Source organism: Dipodomys merriami, unplaced genomic scaffold, assembly GCF_024711535.1.
Source record: "Dipodomys merriami isolate MVZ:Mamm:240054 unplaced genomic scaffold, mDipMer1.0.p SCAF_19, whole genome shotgun sequence".
In the NCBI taxonomy this organism is placed as follows: Eukaryota; Metazoa; Chordata; class Mammalia; order Rodentia; family Heteromyidae; genus Dipodomys; species Dipodomys merriami.
Window position 1 is genome coordinate 28,718,699 of NW_027203270.1, and position 24,288 is coordinate 28,742,986.

The following is a 24,288-nucleotide window of genomic DNA, read 5'->3' on the forward strand; positions in this document are numbered from 1 at the left end:
AGAACCTGAGCACTATCCCTAAGCTTTTTTGATCAAGGCTACCATTTGAGCCATAAGTCTGCTTCCTCCTTTTTTTGGTGGTTCTTTGGAGTCTCACATACTAAAAAAAATCTCCAACTAACCATCAGAAAACTGAAAATGGTAGTGATAGCCTTGAGCTGAAGAGCTGAGGGACAGCACCCAGGCCCAGAATTCAAGCCCCACAACTGACCCAAAAAAGAAGAAACGTAGGAGGCTGGGAAGGTGGCTCCAGTGGTAGAGTGCTTGCCTAGCAAGCAGGAAGCTGGGTTGCCATTCCTCAGTGCCACATAAACAGAAAAAAGCTGGAAGTGGCACTATGGCTCAAATGGTAGAGCACTAGCCTTGAGCAAAAAGAAACTCAGGGACAGTACCCAGTCTGAGTTCAAGGGATTGGCAAAAATAATAAATAAAAAGTGCAGGATGTTTGGTGGTCCTGAGATGGAATCCCTACCCCCTCACAGTGATATTAGGTCGAAGCATTCTACACAGTAGGACAAGGGAAAGTAAGGAATCTCTTTCCTCTTTATTTCCATCATAAATTTTCATTGGAAGATCATAAGAAGCTAGGTACTGATAATTCACATAATCCTAGCTACTTGTATCTGGAGATTCAGAATTTCATGGTTTGAAATCACATAGGTTAGAAGTCTTTGAGATTCCAAAGTAGCTAAAAGTCAGGATGTAGGCATGGTTCAACTGGTAGCGTATCAGCCTGGTGAGTAAGCATGCTGAGTAAGTGTGATCCCCGGAGTTCAAACCCAGTAACCCAAGTATTTTGAGGTAATATTTGGCTGTTCATTGCTATATCCGAGTGCCCTAACAAGATCTTCCTTTTCCAGCAAAGCATATAGGCTACTTGAGCCCCAGATGTTCTAATATTGCCTTCTTTCTTTCTGCCAGAAAATACCGTATGAGGCAAGTAAGTTTCTTGTATGAAGGGCTTCTACAACTTCTCACTAAAAGTTTCTCTTTTCTGTTCTGTCTACTTTTATTCTTAGGAACATCTGTTCTGTACCTCTGAAGACTGAATTCCAGAAGGAATTCAGTTAATAACCATTCAGTTAATTCTGAATGAATCTTGGAAGCCCAAGAAAATTACATTTAATTTTCATGAGAAATTACTTTTGTTGTACAAGGTCCCATGTGTGATAGTAGAGAACATGTATGTACACCTCTCCCATCTCTGCCTCACATATTTTCTGACTGAAACTTGTGGAGTTTGCAAATGTTGCCTCTCACTGTTCCCCAGCCAGAGATTTATTGCCCTTTTAGGAAGAACTGTGAACAAGCAAAATCCTTTTCTCTGTCCCAGAAGTCATTAGCTCTGTGTGCGTGTGTGTGTGTGTGTGTGTGTGTGCGCACGCTCGCATGCATGCACTTCTGTTCTGCCGCTTGAACTCAGAACCTGAGCACTGTCCCTGAGCTTTTTTGATCAAGGCTACCATTTGAGCCACAAGTCTGCTTCCTCCTTTTTTTGGTGGTTCTTTGGAGTCTCACATACTAACTGCCTAGGCTAGTTTCTAACCTCAATCCTCAGAGTAAGAACCTAAAGACTTAAAATATTGTAACTTGAAAAAGAGTTTCTACAGATATGGTATGATTAGTCACACATACAAGAATGATTTTCTCCCCTAATGCTACAGTTCTTTAATAAGTGAACCCTTTGCTGCTACTTTCCTGGGTTTACATACCTTTTTTTCTGCCTTTAGAATAATTTTGACCTATAGTTCTGTGGTGACTGTTAACTCCTAACAAGTACAGGAAGGAGTGAGTCTGTGACTTCTTAGGCCCCTCCTTTCCTCCTCCACTCCTCCATCACACTTAACTCCTGGAGCCTAATGGCACATGTACAGCACCCATGAGACCAGGCTCTCCAGAAAGTGTCTTGTGTTTTTCCTCACTGTGCTGCAGCCCTGGAGCTGACCACCCCCCTCCCCCCCCCCACAAGGATCACTGACTGTCCATTCCAAAGGGTTACTAGAGGGAGAAAGAGGCATCCTGAACAGGCATGGGGAAAGGCAAAATGCACCACTCAGCCTTCAGATGCTTCCCACTCTGGCTTCCCATTTCCTCCCAGGAAGTGTTACCAGTTAACATTTCCCAGCTGTCTTGCTCACCTTTGCCCACCTTGCAGTGACACTGAGAGCACATCTCTGAGTAAAGTGACTTGTTCAGAACTCAGAACTGAGGATGCCTGTGCCAGTTAGACTGCAGGGATAGAGATGGATGAGTAAAATGGTGCTGTTGGGTGAACTCAAACCAAGTGGTTTCATCCCCACACCCCACCCACTCCTGGGGGGTAAAATGCAGGGATGGGGGGAGGGGTAGTGATCCAGCCATTCTGCTACCCTGGAGCATTTCAGTGTGGGATCTGCTGCTGCTTGTTTCTCCACAAGGCCTGCTCCAGCACAGCCACTCCCAGATGGTGACTTTAACACATCAGACTCCATTAGCCTTCCAAGTGACTTTCCACCCCTGAGGATGGCCCCTGAGGATGGGGGAGGGGGATTATTTAAACAAAACCCAAGGTGGCAGTAGAGGATTCCTTTTGCTTTAAAACCTTTGGACAAAAACAAATGTTTTTTATATATAAATTGTTATGTAATTATTATTGTTTCCTGTATGTTCTAATTTTGTTTTATGATGTAATTAAAGGAGATAAGCTGTGAAGACTTTTCATTTTCCTATGGAAATAGCCTGACTTGGACTGTTGATTCCTAACTACTGTGAACTTTAGAACTAAAAAGGCTACTGGGCATGAATAGAAAGATTTCTTCATTCTCTTCCTTCCTTTCTCTCCTTCCCTCCCTTGCCCCCCCCTTCTGCATCCTTGCATTATTCGAATACCCTTACAAGCATTTAATGATCATTCCACAACTTCTGTTAATACTTTTCTTTAGAAAGAACTTATTTTAGTATAATAAGGTTAAAAGGGAGAAATGGAAGAGAGAAACATTGCCTTCCCATGTAAGAAATACGAGTAACCAATGAAATACTTTGGTGTGTGTATGTACCAGTTCTGAGGCTTGAACTCTGGGCTTGGGCGCTGTTTCTGAGCTGCTCTGCTCAAGGCTAGTGTTCTACCACTTGAGCCACAGCTCCACACCTGGCTCTTTTTTGGTAGTTAACTGGAGAAAACAGTTTCACAAACTTTCCTGCCCAGGGTTGGCTTTGAACTTGGATCCTTAGTCCTCCTTAGCAGCTAGGGTTACAAGAGTAAGCCACTGGTGCCTGCAAAAAGCCCTGATTTTTATTTTTATTTTTTTTTGGGGGGGGGGTCCGGTCGTGGGGCCTGAACTCTGGGCCTGGGCACTGTCCTCAGCTCTTTAGCTCAAGGCTAGCACTCTAGCACTTGAGCCACAGTGCCACTTCTGACTTTTTTCTTTTTGCTTATGTGGTGTTGAGGAATCGAACCCAGGGCCTCAGGCATGCAAGGCAAGCGCTCTACCTCTGAGCCACCTTCCCAGCCCCAAAAAGCCCTGATTTTTGCACTGTGGGCTGGCCACTGTCCCTCGGCTCTTCACCTCAAGGCTAGGGCTCTAGCACTTGAGCCACAGCACCACCCAGTTTTCTGGTGGTTTATTGGAGATAAGAGTATCACAGACTTTCCTGCCTGGGATGGCTTTCAACCGCTATCCTCAGATCTCAGCCTCCTAAGTAGCTAGGATTACAGGCATGAGCCACTGGCACCTGATAAGACCTGATATTTTAATAGCCACTATTTAATACCCTAAATTCCTCTTCAAGAAACATGTAAGACAATATGTCAGAGTTGCTGTAATTAGTTTGAGGGCTCAGGGTCCAGTTCACAGGAATAGTATTTTGCCTAGCATGTGAGTGTGAGGCCCTGAGTTTAGTCCCCTGCACCGGGGGAGAAAAAAAACCTTCACTTCGAGCCCCTTATCTTTGTGCAAAATCCTTAATGCCCTTGTAGTAGGATGGAGTGAAAATGGAATAGTATAATGGTTGAACACACTAGCTCAGAAGTGTGCCTACATTTAGAGCTATACAACTTACTGCTCATACTGACCTCAGTCCCTCTGCCTCGTCTCCTCATTGGTAAGGTTTAACCTTCATTTCAATAAATGATTTGATATTGTGTGTATGTGTGCTAGAGGCTTCTTGGGCTGAGACATAGATACACAGATAAATGCATCTGAGTCCGTAGAGTCAAATTTGAATCTATCTGGGCATGGTAGTGCCCTTTGTAATCCCAGCACTTGAAAGACAAGACAAGGATGCAAGTTCAAAGCCAGCCAGTGTTACATAGCAAGTCACTGTCTGAAGACAAGGCCTGGGGATGTTAGTGGTAGAGCACTTGCTAGGTAAAGTTTGATACCCACCATCACAAGTAAATCAATCTCACATTATCTATAGTACCATGAAAACTCATTTAGCCATGTGGAATCATAAGCCCCACTTGACATTTTTTGAGACAGACTATGTAGCCCCAGCTTACCTCAATACCAGCCTGCTTTAGTCTCCTGAGTGCAACTTGTACTCTTTATACTGCTGAAGTTACAGAAGAGGCCTTTATTAGTCACCTGCGGTCTCCAGGTCCCTTTGAGATGTCTGCTTGGCTAACCATATTACCTGAGTCAGCCCTGAATTTGTTGAAGGAGGCACCTCTTATTCTTTTTTTTTTTAACCTCTTATTCTTTCAACTCAGTAAACAGACCTTTCCCTATCCATCAATTCACCAGGGTTAAAGATTTCTCCCTCCCTACCTTCCCTAGCCAAAGAGCACCTGGTCTAAGATGCAGCAAAGAAGACCAGTAAGTAATTTTACAAGTGTTTTTAATAAGGCACCTTGGTGCATATTAAATTTCAGTACATATTAGATTTCTACTTTTTTTTTTTTTATCGGTCAGTGATGGGGCCTGAACTTGGCCTGGGCACTGTCCCTGAGCTCTTCAACTCAAGGCAAGAGCTCTACCACTTGAGCCACAGCACCACTTCCAGCCTTTTCTGCTTACGTGGTGCTGAGGAATCAAATCCATGCATGCAAGGCAAGCACTCTACCACTGAGCCACCTTCCTGGCCCTCCACGTTTTTGTTTTTGTCAGTTAAGAGGCTTGAACTCTGGGATTGGGCACTATCCCTCAGCTCTTCAATTCAACCACTTGAGCTACATAACTACCTCCAGTCTTCTGGTGATTTATTGGAGATAAGAGTCTCATGGATTTTGCTGCCTTGGGCTGGCTTTGAACCATGATCCTCAGGTCTCAGCCTCCTTAGTAGTTAGGATTACAGGCATGAGCCACTGGCACCCAGCTATATTTCCAGCTTCTGTGTGAGGATTTTCACCATAAACGAGGAAGTAGGATGGAAAAAATTATTAGCCAGTAGCACTTACTTTTTGAGAAAGTACTTACTTGATATGAAATGGACTTTCTATATGGGAAAAGAAGTTGATCCTTGGTATGATACCTAAAAAACAATTTCAGGTGAATTTAGACCTGAAAGTGAAAAGAAGAACTAAATTAACTTGAAAATGTGTGGGAGGGATTTGGGGTATAGGCCAATGGTGGTAGATATGGCTTGGCATGTTGGAGTGTCTAATGAATAAGGACACATGCCAGGTGCTGGTAGCTCTTGTCTAGCTACTCAGGAGATAGAGATCTGAGGATCACAGTCGGAAGCCAGCCTGGGCAAGAAAGTCTCCCATGAGACACTTTTTTTTTTTTTTTTTTTTTTTTTGTCGGTTATGGAGCTTGAACTCTGGGCCTGAGCTCTGCCTCGGCTCGGCTCAAGGTTAGCGCTCTACCACTTGAGCCACAGCACCCTTTCCAGTTTTCTGAGTGTTCTATTGAAGAGTCTCATGGCCAGGGCTGGGAAGGTGGCTCAGTGGTAGAGGGTTTGCCTCGCATGCCTGAGGCCCTGGGTTCAATTCCTCAGCACCACATAAGCAAAAAGAAAAAAGCCGGAAGTGGTGCTGTGGCTCAAGTGGTAGAGCGCTAGCCTTGAGCTGAAGAGCTGAGGGACAGCGCCCAGGCCCAGAGTTCAGACCCCACGACCGCCAAAAACAAAACAAAAAAGTCTCATGGCCTTTCCTGCCTGGGCTGGCTTTGAACCATGATCTTCAGATCTTAGCCTCCTGAGTAGCTAGGATTTCAGGTGTGAGCCATCGGCGCCCAGCTCCCCGTGAGCCACTTATCTCCAATTAACTACCAGAAAACCAGAAGTGATGCTATGGCTCAAGGTGGTAGCGCGCCAGCCTTGAGCAAAAGAGTTCTGAGACAGTGCCCAACCCCCAAGTTCAAGTCCATGACCAACAGAAATAAAGAATAAAGACACAAATTTGAGCTCCTAGCAAGGCAAAGTGTAAGACTGGAGGTCTCCCCAAGATTAAGACACAAGATGGTTTGACTCTTCACCTGGAGCCTGGGGAGTCAGCTGAGCATTTTAACAAGGCTTCTGGCACATTCCAGAATTCAGACTATCCAACTCTCCTTTAGTGGTGAAGCTTCCCTGGGCCAACATCAGAATCAAGTAGTCTTCATTCTGCACAGAATCAATAAAAAGATACCAGTAATAGGTTCCTATCCTCTAAGCAGCCTGCCACACTTCTCCCTCTAAAATCAACCTTTGTTTGTTTTTTTAATGGAGGGGGGCGGGGTTGTGCTGGATAACAGGTGTGTGCCATCATTTCCAGCCCAAAGGTTCATCCTTATGGTTCTGGACCTCCTGTAACAGAAGAGGAGACAAGAAGATACTTCGGTCTTTGGAGCAAAACAGTAAACCAGGGCAAGGAGAGAAATCTCTTAGTAAAAGCCTGGAGGTAGGGGACAGTGGAGCAGAAGAGGAGTCAGTGGGTAAGAGGGCCCCAGAGGCCAGAGCCTAGGAGAAGGTGGATATCCTCACCTTTAGGGGACCTAGGCTCAAGAGAGCTCCCAGTTTAAAGAGATGGGAAGATGACTGACATAGGAATGACTATAGCACAAGTAAAATAGATAATGCTTAAGAGAATTCCAGATGAGCTGGGAGAGTAGAACTTGGTGAAATAAAAGACACAAAGCTAGCTGGGCGCCAGTGGCTCACACCTGTAATCCTAGCTACTCAGGAGCCTGAGATCTGAGGATCACGGTTCAAAGCCAGCCCGGGCAGGAAAGTCCCTGGAACTTTTTTTTTTTTTTTTTTGGTTGGTTGTAGGGCTTGAACTCTGGACCTGGGCGCTGTCCCTGCGTTCTTCAGCTCAAGGCAAGCGCTCTACTGTGTGAGCTACAGTGCCACTTCCAGTTTTCTGGTGGTTTATTGGAGATAAGAGTCATGGACTTTCTTGCCTGGGCTGGCTTTGAGCAGAGATCCTCAGATCTCAGCCTCCTGAGTAGCTAGGATTATAGGCGTGAGCCACTGGTGCTCAGCTCTGCGAAAATCTTACCTCCAATAAACCACCAGAAAACCAGAAGTGGTTCTGTAGCTCAAGTGGTAGAATGCTTACCTTGAGCTGAAGAGATGAGGGACAGCGCCCAGGCCCAGAGTTCAAGCCCCAAGACCAGCCAAAACAAAAACAACCACAAAGTCATCTTGGAAGGCAAGGTCTAATCTGGCCCTGGAAGATAGAGAATGCCAAGAGAAGCATCCTGAGGAGCAGCAATGGTGGGGCACCCCCCCCCCTTCCCAGACCAGAAGAGGTTTCATGCAACCACACCTACATTTGTTGTCTTCTGGGGAGAGGCAAGAATCTCTCTCACCTGGGTCACGATTCTTAAGAACTCATGTTCTTGCCTAGAAGCCACTGGAGCCACATTTAAAGTCAGTCTGTGACAGGCCTGGCTCAGGAAAACAGTCTATGCCAGCTCTTCATATCTGGTCTAACTCAGTTCCCATTTCTAAGCCCCCAAGTGTATGAGAGACCTCAGCCTTCCTAGGTGTCTAGGAAAGGAAGTCACTAAGCAGGCACTTAATGAATATTTGGCCCTAGAGAGAGAAAACTTAGAAAAGCCTCTATCTCCCATAATGATGCAGATTGGGTGGATATAAGAAGGTATCAGAAGCCTTTTTTTTCTTTTTATGCCAAGCCTCGAACCCATACCCTCATACAAGCTAAGCGTGCATTCTAACAGTGATCTACAACCATAGCCCAAGCCTAACATTTCAATCCAGCCCTGCCAGCCTTTCTCTGGGAGTTTAGACTTCAATGCCCTTGAGCCTGAGTTTCTTCCTCAGAGAAAATTAGGACTGAGATGTGGCTCAAGTGGTAGAGTACATTTATGCCTTGCAAACTTGAGCCCTGAGTTCAAACCCCAGTACTATTCAACAACAAATAATGGTACAAGCCAGAGGTTTGTGAGGCTGAGATTTGAGGATCACTGTTACAAGCCAGCCCAGGCAGAAAAGTTTGTGAGACTCTTCAATTAAACACTAAAAAGGCTAGCTCAAGTGGTAGAGTGCTATCTCTGAATACAAAAGCTCAAGGGCAGCATTCAGGCCCTGAGTTCAAACTCTAGGACCAACACACACATACCTTAATATAGTACAAAGTGGTCTTTTTAAAGATGCCTTTGGACTCAAATACTCTGTGAAACAACTGCTAGTTGAATTGGTAAGGGCCACAATAGTAGGAAGGGGACCATGTGTAGCAGTGCCCAGCACCTGGCGCTAAGAGTATTGGAAAGGCAGATTCATTTGCAGCCCCACAGATCTGTACGAGGTCCTGGCTAGAAAGCTTCAGCACATCAGTGCCTGCAATCAAGACAAGGCCAGTTTGGGAGAAGAGAGAGGAGGCAAAGTCCACTAGTTACAGATCTCTCGTATGTCTTTAGGCATGTTAGTCACCCTCTTTGGACCCTGACTTTGGAGAGTATATAAACTATATGAGATGATACATGCAAAGAGCCTAGCACAGAGTCAAGTAACTTAGTCTTCAATAAAAGTAAGTTGGCCAACATCCTGCAGCAGCTGAAAAACTGGTGTCTAGCAGACACCACTATGTCTGAGATGTAGGCTCAGGGTTCAGGCTCGGAGTTATAAAAAGACTCTCACGGCAGGCTAGGAAGGTGGCTCAGTAGTAGAGTGCTTGCCTTGCATGCATGAGGCCCTGGGTTCGACTCCTTAGCATCACATAAGCAGAAAAAAAAAGACTCAAGTGGGGGCTGGGAAGGTGGCTCAGTTGTAGAGTGTTTGTTTGCCTTGCATGCATGAGGCCCTGGGTTCGATTCCTCAGCACCACAGAAGCAGAAAACGCAGGAAGTAGCTCTGTAGGTCAAGTGGTAGAGTGCTACCCTTGAGCTGAAGAGCTGAGAGACAGTGCTCAGGCCCAGAGTTCAGGCCCCATGACCACTACCACCACCACCAACAACAACAACAAAAAAAAACTCAGGTGGGCCTTGTGGAGTGGGAGGACAGTGGGAAGGGGAGGTTGTTAAAACCTATGGCCATATCACATACAACCACCAGGGGGCAGGAGCACCCTTTCTGGAGAGTGAAATGAAGCCTCAGAGGACTTGGGACAGGAGTGGCAGAGTTAGTGAGGGCCCACCTCTGATGACCTGTACACCAGAGTGTCCAAAGTGAGGAAGAGAGTCTGGGAGAAAGGGCAGAAGTTGAAGAATTCTATAGAGCTGTGCAGCCAGTCTCTATCGCCTGGCCTGTCCCCCACCAACATACTCCCCCATCAAGTCTCAGAGACCCTCAGCCCTGGCATGAGGAGCCCTTTTCTTCTACTTGCACGCCGAGGGGCTGACACAGGTGTATTCCATTCACCTCTCTGGGTCAGAGCCAGAGGGCTAAGAGGCCACTGGGGCTCTGCAGTGGGGCCCTGTAGATACACAAGCAAAATTGGCCTGGGTCTTACAACAGCTGTGGTGGCTTTCTGCATACTCCTTTACAGGTGTTTATAAGGGTTGAGGAACCAGTCCCTGCCCTAGGAGAACATCCTGACAAACTGACCTTCAATCCAAAGGAAGAGTCACCCAGCAAGGGGTCTAGGGATTGAGAAAGGAGTCAGAGAAACAGGCAGGGTGTGGAAGGGCATAGGACAGTCTGGAGGTGTCAGCTACTAGAAACCTGGGAGGACAGGCCAGAGGCTCTTCTCGTCAGGAACTGAGTGAATCACAGAGGCTGAAACTCCTGGAGCATCACACTTCTAAGGCCTGAGTGTACCCTATTTGGGAAGTGAGGGTCTCTTTGCTCTCACTCGTGGTGGTTGTTTTTGTTGTTCAGTCATGGGACTTGAACTCTGGGCCTGGATTCTATTCCTGAGCTTTTTCCACTCCATGCTAGCACTCTACCACTTTGAGCCATAGCTCCACTTCCAGTTTTCTGGTGATTAATTGGAGATCAGAGTCTCATGGACTTTCCTGCCCAGCCTGGCTTTGAACTGTGATCCTCAGATCTCAACCTCCAGAGTAGCTAGATTTACAGGTGTGAACCACCAGCGCTCAGCTTCTTTGCTCTCACAGACACCCACCTCCCAGGAAGACAGTACTTGCACAAGCAGTCTGATAAACAGCAGAAGCTGTTTATCTTCTCACCGTCAGTTTTCAATTTCCAGTCAGCTCCTCTGGGCTCCACGAAGGGAAGGTGACAAGAATGCCTCAATGAACCTTTCTGTACCTGTCCATCTCTCTTTACGAGGCCCTATTGGATGGGTGCCAAGGAAGAGGTCAAGCCATCCTCTGTGTGCAGAAAAGGGCAGTCCTAGAGAGACCAGGCATGGCAGGTCCTCAGCAAGGCAGGACCTGAACCTAACAGTGGATAAGGCACAGTGGAAGCTCTGCCAGGGAGGAAGAGGAGCCCAGTGCTGCCTATGCCTTGACCACCTGGATGAGGCAGCCAGGTGCTCAGGCTGAATGAAGCCCCTTGTCACTGGACTGAAAGGTGTCCATTTGGAGGCAGAGAGGGACACCTTTTTCTGCCATTTGTCTCAGGCGTGAAGTCCATGCTGATGCAGTGAACCTGAGGTAGAGAAGAACACAGGTGACTCTAGGTCCCCCCATAGCCACGGGATCCCACCCAGGGGCCTTGTAGGCTAGATAAGCATGCTGCCACTGCTATACAGGAAAGCCAAGTGAGAACATACAGCTCCAAGTTCAAGCCCTAGGACCCTCTCCCCCTCCACCCACCACCCCCTCCCCCACCTATGAGAAATGGAATTCCTGACCCTGGTGTTGAAAACTTTGAGGAGTCCATGCAAGTCTAGTTGTGAGGCTGATCCTCCCTCCCTTGTGGGTAAACAATAACTCACCCACCTAGCCTTTCATGGATCCCCTCCTAAAACTCTAGCCAGAAGCTTTTCTTCCCTATACCTGAGTCATGACGTCTACTTCCTCAACACTTCCAAGCCAGCTGGAAAGCAGACATGAAGAGCTCCTGGCACCCTCTTCTCACCGATGTGCAGAAGAAGGTCCCCAGGCCTGCTCCACATTTCCCCCATCCAGCTGCGGCTTCAGCGGCTAGACACGCCCACCAACCACACTCCGCCGCCGTCCCAGGAGGGCGAGGCCGGGAAGTCTCAGGGAGCCAGTCTCCTGGTCTGCTAGCAACAAAGTTCCCACCCTTCCCCTACCCCCTCCCGGTACTGCCTCCCATTACCATGAGGCACTGGGACCCACCACACCTATATTGGGACATAAACTTGAGACACTGGGGCAGTGGTCAGGAGACATAGCGCCTCCTGATCCTCACTTGTAAAATGCTGCCTCCATTGGTCTGGGAATGTATGGGGCGTAGTGGTAGAATGCTTACCTAGCATGCATGAAGCCCTAGGTTTGGTTCCTCAGTAGAATATAAACAGGAAAAAAAAAAAAAAAGCCACAAGTGGCGCTGTGGCTCAAGGGGAAGAGTGCTAGCCTTGAGCAAAAGAAGCTCAGGGACAGCGCATAGGCCATGAGTTCAAGCCCCAGGACTGGCAAAAAAAAAAAAAAAAGTTGCCCTTTCCTTCCCTGGTGGATTTTTGTTTGTTTACATTTGTCAGCACTGGGGCTTGAACTTAGGGATTTGCACTCTTACTTTTTTACTTTTCTTTCTTCCTTTTTTGGTCTGTCATGGGGCTTGAACTCTGGGCCTGGGCGCTGTCCCTCAGCTCTTCAGCTCAAGGCAAGCGCTCTACCACTTGAGCCACAGCACCTCTTCCGGCTTTTTCTCCTTATGTGGTGCTGAGGAATCGAACCCAGGGCCTTGTGCATGCGAGGCAAGCGCTCTACTGCTGAACCACCTTCCCAGCCTCGCTTTTTTTTTTCTGGTCCTGGGCTTGAACTCTGAACCTGGGCGCTTTCCCTCAGCTCCAGCTGAAGCCCATTGTGCTTCCACTTGAGCCACAGAGCCACTTCCAGTTTACTGGTGGTTAATTGGAGATAAGAGTCTTACGGACTTTCTTGCCCAAGCTGGCTTTGAACCACCATCCTCATATTTCAGTCTCCTGAGTGGCTAGGATTACAGGTGTGAGCCACTGGCACCTCGCTAAATTTTTTATTATTAAGGTGATGTACCAAGGGGTTACAGTTACATAAGTCAGGTAAAGAGTACATTTTATTTTTAAATTGGTCATGGGGCTTGAATTCTGGGCCTGGGCACTGTCCCTCAGCTCTTCAGCTCAAGGCTAGCCCTCTACCACTACCATTTCCAGTTTTCTGGTGGTTAATTGCAGATAAGAGTCTCACAGACTTTCCTGCCTGGGCTGGCTTTGAACTGTGATCCTCAGATCTCAGCCTTCTGAGTAGCTAGGATTACAGGCATGAGCCACTGGGGCCCGGCTACATTTCTTTTTGGACAATGTCACCCCTTCCCTCACACTCTCCCAGTTTTTCCTTCCCATCCACAATTTTTTTTTCATTTTTTTATTGTGAAAATACTGTACTGAGGGGTTACAATTACATAGGCAAGATAATAAGTACATTTCTTTTTTTTTTTTTTTTTTTTTTTTTGTCGGTCGTGGGGCTTGAACTCTGGGCCTGGGCGCTGTCCCTCAGCTCTTCAGCTCAAGGCGAGCGCTCTACCACTTGAGCTACAGCACCACTTCCAGTTTTCTGGTGGTTTATTTGAGATTTTCTGGTGGTTTATTTGAGATAGGAGTCTCACGGTCTCTCCTGCCTGGGCTGGCTTTGAACCGCGATCCTCAGATCTCAGTCTCCTGAGTAGCTAGGATTACAGGCGTGAGCCACCAGCGCCCGGCTAATGAGTACATTTCTTATCAAGCATTGTAGGCTCCTCCTTTGTTTCCCCTTCCCATCCCTTCCCATCCTCCCCCCCCCCCAATCTTCCTCCCCTTCTCCCCTCCCCACCCAATCCTCCTCCTACTTTATTTATTTATTTATTTATTTTGGTCCGGTCCTGGGGCCTGAACTCTGGGCCTGGGCACTGTCCCTCAGCTCTTCAGCTCAAGGCTAGCGCTCTACCACTTTGAGCCACAGCGCCACTTCTGGCTTTTTTCTTTTTGCTTATGTGGTGCTGAGGAATCGAACCCAGGGCCTCAGGCATGCAAGGCAAGCACTCTACCACTGAGCCACCTTCCCAGCCCTACTTTATTTTTTTATTGCTTCATTTTTTTCTTTGACACTGAAAGGGAACCAGCATAAAGATATTTCCCATACGTGTGCACATATATAATGAATACAATGAATACAGTAGCTAAATGCTAGAAATAAAATGGATTAAAAATACTCTGCCCTTTTTTTTATAATTTTATTATTATTGAAGTATATACAGAGGGGTTACAATTTCTTAATTCAAGTAATGTGTACATTTCCTTGCACTCTTTCTTTCCTTTTTTTTTTTTTTTCTTTCTTTTTGTTGTTGTTGTTGGTTGTGGGGCTTGAACTCAGAGCCTGGGTGCTGTCCCTGACCTCTTTTGTTCAAAGTTACTCTTTACCACTTTGAACCAGTTTTTTGTTTTTGTTTTTGTTTTTGTTGTCTGTTTGTTTGTTTGTTTGTTTGGAAGCGTGGGGCTTGAACTCTAGGCTTGGGCCTGTCCCTCAGCTATTCAGCTCAAGGCTAGCACTCTACCACTTGAGCTACAGCGCCACTTCTGGCTTTTTCTGTTTATGTGGTGCTGAGGAATCGAACCCAGGGCCTCATGCATGCAGGGCCAGCACTATACCACTGAGCCACCTTCCCAGCTCCCCAGCCTGGTTTTGAACCACAATCCTCAGATCTCAGCTTCCTGAGTAGTAGGATTACAGGCATGAGCCACTGGTGCCTGGCTTTCTTGCACTCTTGTTTAGCTTTTATGCTCAAAGCTGGCACTCTACCACATGAACCACATCTCCACTTCTGGCTTTCTGATGGTTAATTGAAGACTAGAGTCTCACAGAGTTTCCTGCTTGGGTTGACTTTGAATTGCAGTCCTCAGATCTCAACCTCCTGAGTAGCTAGGATTACAGGTGTTAGCCATTGGCACCTAGCACATCATTTGTGTTTATAGAAGACAGGCCTCTTGAGGAAAGACCAGAACTGCCTCTGTGCCTTTACTACCAAGTCCCTAGCTCCCAGAACATTGATGAACACAGAAAGGAGATTAAATAGGTCATTTGTTCAGAAAAGTTCCTGTGTATGAATAACACTATGTAATTGTATTTCTAAATCTCAGTTCTGCCACTTACCAGCTCTGTGTCCTTGAGACAATTCCTCAACCTCTCTATGCCTGTTTCCTCAACAATTCCTGCCTACCACTGAGTTGTTGGGAGGGTCAGATTAAATAACGGACTTCAGAGGGTTCTGCTTGACAACCACATCAAAATGGTGAGATTGGCTTCCTTCCCACTGAGAACAGTCATACCCTGCTTTTGCTGCTGGGGTACCCAGCAGCAGCTCCTCCAGTTTCAAATAAGACAAGGGCAGAGGCTCTCCGCTGGAGAGAAAACACTTCCTGCTTTCTGCCCCATCTATCCTGTCCCCAAAGGGGCTTTCTTTATATCACACCTTCCCTCCAAAGATCCTATAGCACCCCAGCAGCAGGCTGTGCCCCCTCCCTCCAGTTCCTTTGGCCTCCAGATTATTCCCTTAAGGTATAATCTGGATGTGTGGCTGGCATTAGCCCGATGCTGGTGGCTCTCACCTATAATCCTAGCTACTCAAGAGACTGAGATCTGAGGATTGCAGTTCAAAGTCAGCTCAGGCAGGAAAGTCCATGAGAGTCTTACCCTCCAATTAACCACCAAAAAGCTGGAAGTGAAGAACACTAGCCTTGAGGAAAAAAAAAAAAAACTAACGGACAGCATACAGGACCTGAGTTCAAGCCCCAGTATCTGCAAGTACACATGTGTGTGCATGCGTGTACACACACACACACACACACACACACACACACACACACACACACGGCATTAATTACCTGGGTTTATCATGCTAAAGCTTGCCTGACATCCTGTCCCAACACTCAATAAACTCCAAGCATGTTTGATTATGTCCATACCTAACCCAAGAGCAGGGAGCCAGTTCTCTTCATGTGAAATGGGTATCTTTCTTTGCTCCAACTTCTGGCCATGGCCTTTGGGGAAGGAGATTTGGCCCTTACCTAAGCAGGCTGCCTGGAGGCCTCAGAGAACAGTCTCCCAGGAATGAGCCAAAAGTCCTCTGGCTAATTGTGCCAAAACAGCATCTTGGAGCTTGGCACAGGGCTGACTGGACCCACTAGAGAGACCTCCTTTGTTGGCCTCAGCCTTTATATACAGCAAACCCACAAGAGAACAGTGTGTGTCCTGGGGCCTCTTACTGGATGTGCACCTAGGACTCCTGGAGACTTAAGACCTATTGGGACAGTTGAAGGAAATCAAGACCTGATGTCCTGCCAATTATTATCTGGGAGGGGAGGGCAGAGAATTAGAACAAACCTAAGTCACAAGGTGGAAACTCATCTACTGGTCCTGAGGAGGCTCAGGAAGTGAGGGACTCAAAGATAGACCCCTCCAGATCCATACACTCTGTGGAGCCGTGGAGACCCCTGGAAACCTAGGGCCTTCTTCTGACCCTATGGGAGGGGCCCCTCTACCTAGGAGATAGGATAAACAGACACAACATCTCATAGACACACAGAGGGCCTGTGATCCTCACTTTCATTCCACTGCCCAACCATACACACAGAGGCCCAGTGGAAGCAGGACCCTTGTCCCTGGAGGTGGGGATGGGGGTCAGTGACCTGGCCAAAGGACGGGAGTTTACAGAACACAGACCAACTAGTTGTGGCAACACACCAGTGTGTGTGTATGGGGAGGGGGTGCACTCAGGGAGTATGTGTGCCAGAGCCCGTCTCCTTGCCCCTTCCCTGCCCTGAGCCAGGGATCAGGCTATGATTATGAAGAACCATAGCCTGCCTAAGCCAGGCTCCTTTCCTTGCTGGCAGTCCTGTTGTCGCCATACACAGAGCCCTGTTTCTCTGAGCACCCCCACTCCCTCCACCCCCACACTCACTATGTTTGGTACGAACAGACCTAGACCCTTGCAGAGAGTACCTCGGACTCTAAACATGGGCCCTGGTCTCATGTGACCCTAACTCTGCAGGTTCTAACAATCTGGGGAAGATGGAAGGCTACAGAGAACCCTTCCCTGTGCTGGCACCTCCATTTCCAGGCAATTGGGGCCCCTGGTAAAAGACTTTTTCTCCTCCCATGAGGCCAGACAACAAGGAGGCAGGGAGAGTAAGAAGAGCCTTGAGGGACTGAAGGACCTCCTACAGCGTCCCTTTATAAGTTGTCCCCAAGACTATGAGAACTGAACTCAGGCCTGAGTTTCGGGAGGCACCATCAAGCCTCCAAAGAATGTCACACAGGAGCCAGGTGCTGGTGGCTCTCACCTGTAATTCTAGCTACTCAGAAGGCTGAGATCTGAGGATCCTGGTTCAAAGCCAGTCCTGGCAGGAAAGTCCATGAGACACTTACCCTCCAATGAACCACCAGAAAACCAGCAGTGACACTCTGGCTCAAAGTGGTAGAGTGCTAGCCTTCAGCAGAAGAGCTCAGGGACAGCTCCCAGGCCCCAAATTCAAGCTCTATAATGGGCAAAATGAAAGAGATTGGCGGGGCTCGGAAGGTGGCTCAGTGGTAGAGCGCTTGCCTTGCATGCTTAAGGCCCTGGGTTCGATTCCTCAGCACCACATAAGCAAAAAGAAAAAAGCCGGAAGTGGCACTGTGGCTCAAGTGGTAGAGCACTAGCCTTGAGCTGAAGAGCTGAGGGACAGCGCCCAGGCCAAGAGTTCAGGCCCCACAACTGGACCCAAAAAAAAAAAAAAAAAGAGAGAGAGAGAGAATGGCGGGGCTGGGAAGGTGGCTCAGTGGTAGAGTGCTTGCCTTGCATGCATGAGGCCCTGGGTTCGATTCCTCAGCACCACATAAGCAAAAGGAAAAAAGCCAGAAGTAGCATTGTGGCTCAAGTGGTAGAGCGCTAGCCTTGAGCTGAAGAGCTGAGGGACAGCGCCCAGGCCCAGAGTTCAGGCCCCATGACTGGACACCCTCCCTAAAAAAAAAAGAGAGAGAATGGCATACAGGATCCCATGAAAGTCAGAAGAAGTAATGACCATCCTTGAGGGACTTGGTCTCTGGATGGGCAGGGGGATGGGGACAATGAGAGAGGCTTGTTATGCTGGGAGGACAGAAAGGGCAGAAACTGACCTGGGTACCCAGGACACCCCCCAAGAGCCGGCAGGAGAGTAGGACCCCAATTTTAGAATCCCATTGCACCTGCTGACTTGCCCTCCATCTCCAAAGTTTCTGCCACTCCCTCCTCAGAATCTCAGAATATCTGGGTTTCTCTCTTCCTCCACAGACTACTACCTGGTCCTAGTTTTCCTTGATTCAAACTCTAGTCTTGAGGTCAATGGAGGTGAGCAGGCCACAGACCACAATCCACTCTTTCTCTGCACCCTTGAGCCAGACACAATATAGAGGCTGAGGATCTCCCCCACCCCATACACATACTAGAGTGTGTGTATGGGGAGGGGGTGTACTCAGGGAGTGTGTGTGCCAGAACCCGTCCTGAGGCACAGGAGTCCAGGGCACTGCCCAGTTTCACCTCTTCATAGTTCAAAACCTAATTCCTCCAGGGTAAAGTTGAGGCAAGGCCTCCTTCATGGAACAATGAAGGTTGAAGGGAATTCTGTCATCACACTTGACTATTTTGCAGAGAACTCCCAGTGGCGTCAAGCTGCTCTCAGCACCATTCTCAAAAGGGGCTGGGTGACTGTGGTCATCTTCTGAGCCATCAGTGCACACACATAAATGTTGCTTAAAATCAGTTGTTTGCTTTTTTTGTGTTGTTTTGTTTTTGAAGGAGCAGGTTCAGTGGCACATGACTGTAATCCTTCTTTCTTTCTTTCTTTCTTTCTTTCTTTCTTTCTTTCTTTCTTTCTTCCTTTCTTCCTTTCTTTCTGTCAGTCGTAGGGCTTTAACTCTGGGCCTGGGACAGCTCAAGGTGAGCACTATACCACTTGAGCCACAGCACCACTTCTGGTTTTCTGGTGGTTTATTGGAGAAAAGAGTCTCATGGACTTCCCCGCCCAGGCTGGCTTTGAACTGCGATCCTCAGATCTCAGCCTCCTGGGTAGCTAGGATTACAGGCATGAGCCACCAACACCCAGCATGTAATCCCAATTTCTTGAAAGGCTGCAGCTAGAGAATTGAAGGCTCAATAACTGTCTGGCTACATACCCTGTCCCAAAAAACAAGGCCGTTTTGGTAGGAAAATCAACAATGCTATCCTTAGGAACCAATGTAAGGCTTGCATCAAGGTTTGCTATAGAGTCACCTTCTTTTGCAGTGCTGGGGATTGAACTCAGGACTTTCCATGAGCTAAATGGTTGCTATAGCATTGAGCTTTAAATGTTGTCTTATGTGTGTGCATGTGCTGGTATTAGAGCTTGAACTCAGGGCTTGGGCACTGTCCCTCAGCTTTTTCACTCAAGGCTGGTGCTCTACTACTTGAGTCACACCTTCACTTTCACCTTTTTGGTGGTTACTTGGAGATAAGAGACTCATGGACTTTCCTGTTTGGACTGGCTTCAACTGCAATCCTCAGATCTCAGCCTCCAGAATAGCTAGGTTTACAGACATGACCCACTTAAAGCCCAACTTGGCTTTAAATTCCTTTGCCCTCCCCGTCCCCCCTTGGGGCATGTACCTCTGGACTGCTCAGTTGGCTCTAGTGAGTTTGAGAAACCTGCTCTGTGCAGGAAAATCTGCTTCCTGGCTCAGCAATCAAGACTGCTTTTTTGCCTTTCAAGGTCCCCCACCCCCAACCCACCTGGTTGCTTACCAGCAGCTTCCTAAACAGGCTGTTCTGTGTCACTTCCCTACCTTTGCCTAGGCAGCTTCCTCTTTCTTTTCTTCCATTCCACTGTTGGCCTTTTCCAGCTTGAAGTCTAGCCCAGGGTGGCCCAGAGAAGTCTCTGTATGTAGGTGCTTTCTGGATTCGGGTTTACAGAATTGCCTTGAATGCAGACTCAGAAACGCGCCAAGCACTTAGTAGGAACTCACAGCTTGGTGGTCTAAACCCCCTTCCTGGAGACCATCCAATGCTGCTTCCTGTATGATCTGCAGGGGGCGATGTGGGCCACACACTGGTCCCAGGCTTCTAGATTGTTTGCAGCTGGGCCTAGACCCTGCCAGGCACAAAACCTCCTCCCAAGAGCTGGATGCCCTCCAACACCTCCTCCAGAGGGAGGAGTTGAAGGCAGGCCCATCTCTGCCTCAATGTCTCCTCAACTTCACCATGCTCCTGCTTCTCCCCCACACTAAGCTGGGGGGCCCCTCACCCCTCACAGCTGCACCCACACATTCTTCTCTCAAATATGGCCTCAATCTCAAGCTGTACTAGTCCTTTCTCCAGCACAAGATCCAGATCCTCCCATGGAGACTTTGGGGGCCACAATGCTCACACAATTCCAACCCCCAGCTACACCCCTCCACAGGTCTCAACTCCCTCCATCACCCCCAAACAAATGGCATTTCTGTTACCTTGGTAACATGCTCTGTTTGGGAGGGGATAGACTGGAGAAAGCTGTGGTTTTGTGGTTCAGGACACTCTCGGGGGTTGGGGGGGGCAGGTAAGGGAAAAGGTGGGCACTGTGTCCCCAGCCACAAGGGGAAAAGAAAACCACAGGCCATCTTCCTGGCGAGAAAGATTTCTTCATTGAGTAAAAGGAAACACCCCCAAATCCATTATCCCTCTCTCACAGAATAGGTCTCCGGGGAAGACCTCAGCTTTGGGAGAGAGGGGTGGGAAGGAGGTGGGTGGGAGGGATTGCACACACTGCAGTCCATGCTGATCCTCTCCAGGAAGCCTGGGGCACAGAGAGGACAGAGCAGCTCACTCAAGGCAAGTTCAGGACAGTGCCATGGGCAGTGAGAGGGTGGCTCTGTGCCAGTGTCCCGAGTGCCAGAGGCTGGTGGTGGCCGGGGAGGCCCTCCTCCAGCCCCTGGGGACCTGGCTGTCCCAGATGCCACAGCCAGGAAGCATGTCAGGCACTTGCATAAGAACCTTCTGCATTTCCATTAAATTATAATTACCGCTGCCTGCCCTGAACCTAAGCTCATTAGAGTGGTATCTGCCCATGGGGTCCCAAAGGAGCCAGTCGGGAAGGTAGGAGAAATTGGGGTGAGGGGACCTTGGGGTGAGTCCAAGTATCTCACTGTGTTCTGCATCCTGGATACCCCAACTGGGAAGTGCAAACGCCAGGGGCTGCTTCCAGCCAGGAGCCCCCATGATGCTAACTAACCCCAGAGAGAAAGCCCAGCCAATCATTTTCACTTGGTCTGTCCTTGGTGACCCATGGGGCAGAGGCGTCCGCAGGATGAACTAGGACTAGAGGCATTTCTTTTGTTTGTTTGGGCTTTTGTCGGTTGTGGGGCTTGAACTCTGGGCCTGGGTGCTATCCCTGAGCTCTTCAGCTCAAGGAGAGCACTCTATTGCTTGAGCCACAGCACCACTTCCAGTTTTCTAGTGGTTTTATTGGAGATAAGAGTCTCATGGACTTTCCTGTCCGAGTTGGCTTTGAACCGCAACCCTCAGATCTCAGTCTCTTGAGTAGCTAGGACTACAGGTGTGAGCCACTGAGGCCCAGTGACTAGAAGCATTTCTATCAGCAAATATGTCGGTTCTTACTAAAAAAGAAGCAACTCTTCATGTCAGAGAACCCCACTAAGAGTAGAGGAACTGCCCATGTGGCTCACACCACCCTGTGGTGGTTCTTTTTTATTTTATTTTTCGTGATTGTACATGTGTGCGAGTGGGTACACCAGTATGACAGACTAGTGCTCTCGGGCTTTTTTACTCAAGGCTGGTGCTCTACCACTTGAGCCATTCCTCCACTTTTGGCACTTTTTTGGTGTTTAATTGACAATAAGAGTCTCACTGAGGGGCTGGGAAGGTGGCTCCGTGGTAGAGTACTTGCCTTGCATACATGAGGTCCTGGGTTTGATTCCTCAGCACCACAGAATCAGGAAAAAACAGAAGTGGTGCTGTGGCTCAAGTGGTAGAGCGTTAGCCTTGTACTGAAGAGCTGAGGGACAGAGCCCAGGCCCAGAGTTCAGGAAGAGTCTCACAGATTTTTTGGCCCAGATTGGCTTCGGATCTCAATCCTCAGATCTCAGCCTCCTAAGATTACAGGTGTGAGCCACCAGTGTCTGACATTCTTTGTGTGTGTGTGTGTGTGTGTGTGTGTGTGTGTGTGTGTGTGTGTGTGTGTGTATGTGTACGCCTGTGTGTTTGTCTATATGTATGTCTGTGTATATGATGGTCCTGGGGCTTGAACTCGAGCTTTTTTTGCTCAAGGCTAGCGCTCTACCACATGAGCCACAGCTCTGCTTCTGGGTTTTTGGTGGTTAATTGGGGATAAGAATCTTATAGACTTTCTTGCCTGGGCTGGCTTTGAATTGAGACCGTCAGATCTCAGCCTCCTAAGGAGATAGTATAGGCATTATAGGTTATGTGCCATTGGCAGCCAGCTCTTCTTGAATTTTTTTGAGTCTCACTATGTAGCTCCAACTTCCCTCAAATTTAAAATCATTCTGTCTCTGACACCCAAATGCTGCGATGACAGTTACTACCATGACCAAGTTTTGGTGGTTCTTAAGATTCTCCGGAGCAAAGAAAAGTAAAAAGTTCCAGGCAAATAAACCACCCATTGAATATTGAATATTCTCTCCCCCGAAAATGTTTATTATCTTCAGCTTTAAGCTGGTTCAGGGATACCCCAGAGCTTAACCACAAAGTCCAAAGTTAAGAATATCCAACAACAACAATAAAATTATCCATTTCTTGTGTTCTTACTCTGCCTGGCTCTTTACATATGTTTAATTTAACTCTCAAAGGAATACTAAGAGATATAACCTCATATACTATAATCAAACACCTCATGTCACCCTCATCTAATCCAATTATGTCAGTCAAAGAATGAACCCAAAGTCCCTCTAGAGCCAAGAGCCATAAAACTAGAAAGGCAGAACCAAGCACGTAGCTCACACCTATAATCCTAGCTACTCAGGAAGCTAAAATCAGTTCAAAACCATCCTGGTTAGACAAATCTCTCTCTCTCTCTCTCTCTCTCTCTCTCTCTCTCTCTCTCTCTCTCTCTCTCTCTCTCTCTCTCTCTCTCTCTCTCTCTTTTGTCAGTCATGGGACTTGAACTCTGGGCCTGGACCCTGTCCCTCAGCTCTTCAGCTCAAGGCTAGGGCTCTACCACTTGAGCCACAGCACCACCTCGGTTTTCTGGTGGTTAATGGCAGATGACAGTCTCACAGACTTTCCTGCCCAGGCTGGCTTTGAACCGTGATCTGCAGATCTCAGCCTTCTGAATAGCTAGGATTATAGGTGTAAGCCATTGGCACCCGGCTCTGGATAGACAAATGTAAGAGACTTCTTTTATTTGTCAGTGGTGGGGCTTGAACTCAGAGCCTGGGCACTGTCCCTGAGCCTCTTCATATTCAAGGATAGTACTCTACCACTTGAGCCACAGCACCACCTCTGGGTTTTTTTTTTTGGGGGGGGGAGGATGAGGTTGAGAATGTGGCTTAGTGGTAGAGTGCTTGCCTAGCATGCATGAAGCCCTGGGTTTGATTCCTCTGTACCACATAAACAGAAAAGGCTGGAAGTGGTGCCGTGGCTCAAGTGGGAGAGTGCTAGCCTTGTGCTGAAGAACTGAGGGACAGTAGCCAGGCCCAGAGTTCAGGCCCCACGACTGACCAAAAAAAAAGCTGGAAGTGGATGCATGGCTCAAGTGGAAGAGTATCTAAACTTGTGAGCAGAAAAACTGAATGAAAGCTCAAGGCCCTGAGTTCAAGAACCAGTACTAGGACAAACAATAACAATAAGGGAAGAAAAGAAACAAGAACAGGAACTAGATATCATACTACACACAGAGCTGAAGTTATCTGGTCTACCTCTCCAGGGTCCCAGGGCCTCATGGTATAATAAAAGACACCCAACGGTCCAACTGCCAATGCCTGAGCGGCCTTTCTAGGTATCACTGCCCTCTACCATCCTGGCATGCCTGGCCTTGCTCTACCTGCTTCTCATTTCTGCCCTCTAAATGTGAGCAGAGACAAGGGTCCTCCCTCCCCAAGAGAAGCTGGCCTGGCTGCTTCGGCCCTGTCTCTGAGCCACTGCAGTGGGAGTTGTCGGCTGAGAGCAATGACTCAGACTGAGTTCATGAAAGACCGCTCTGAGACACAAAGGCTGCAGTCAGAAAGGACATCCAGAGGTCATAGGATCCAACCCCCTGCCTCCTCCACACTGGCCCCAGAGGCTTCTGATGCCCAGACCAGATGGATCCCCCACTTTCCTGGCTCTCCTTGGTCAATGGTACCACTGGTCCCCCTGGTTATTCTTTCTGTGATGAGTCAGAATCTCTTTGTTCACAGAGAGCTACTTCTTGGTCAGTCTCCCCCCGCCTCCCCCCCCCACTTTCCCCCACGGAATACCAGGTTCTGAATGGCCAAGGAGGGAAAAGCTGCTTTTTTTCTCCTTTCTGCCTCAAGGAAGGTGCTGAGATAATGGGGAAGGTGTAAATATGATCCAAGAACATTATATACATGTACAACAATGTCACACAAAAAACTATGATTTTGTGTAAGAAAACAAACAAGAAGGAAGTACTAGGAAAAGCACAACTTTATCAGAAGAGAGGAGGGACAAAAAACTAAATGAAGTCTCCTTGCAGGTCTTACCTGGGCCAAGCGTTGTACTGAGTGGTCTCCTGAATTCTCCAGTGGCAAGGATTGGATGGCAGACAATAGCACAGTCACCATCTTGCAGATGACCAAATCAGGCTCTAAAAGACGTGTTACATAATCAACCTAGGGTCTAGGTTTTATTTATTTATTTTTATTTACTTATTGTCAG

The 24,288-nt window shown here is 47.9% G+C and overlaps 1 long non-coding RNA gene across 1 annotated transcript; it reads right to left on the reverse strand.

Annotated features, from left to right (window-relative positions):
* Positions 1-5,408: 5,408 nt before the first annotated feature.
* LOC138831066 (uncharacterized) lies at positions 5,409-24,206 on the reverse strand. Its single transcript, XR_011373103.1, has 3 exons — positions 24,114-24,206; positions 6,399-6,525; positions 5,409-5,451 (listed from the first exon to the last, which is right to left on the reverse strand). It is a non-coding gene; the product is annotated as an uncharacterized lncRNA (long non-coding RNA).
* Between the last annotated feature and the right edge of the window lie 82 nt (positions 24,207-24,288).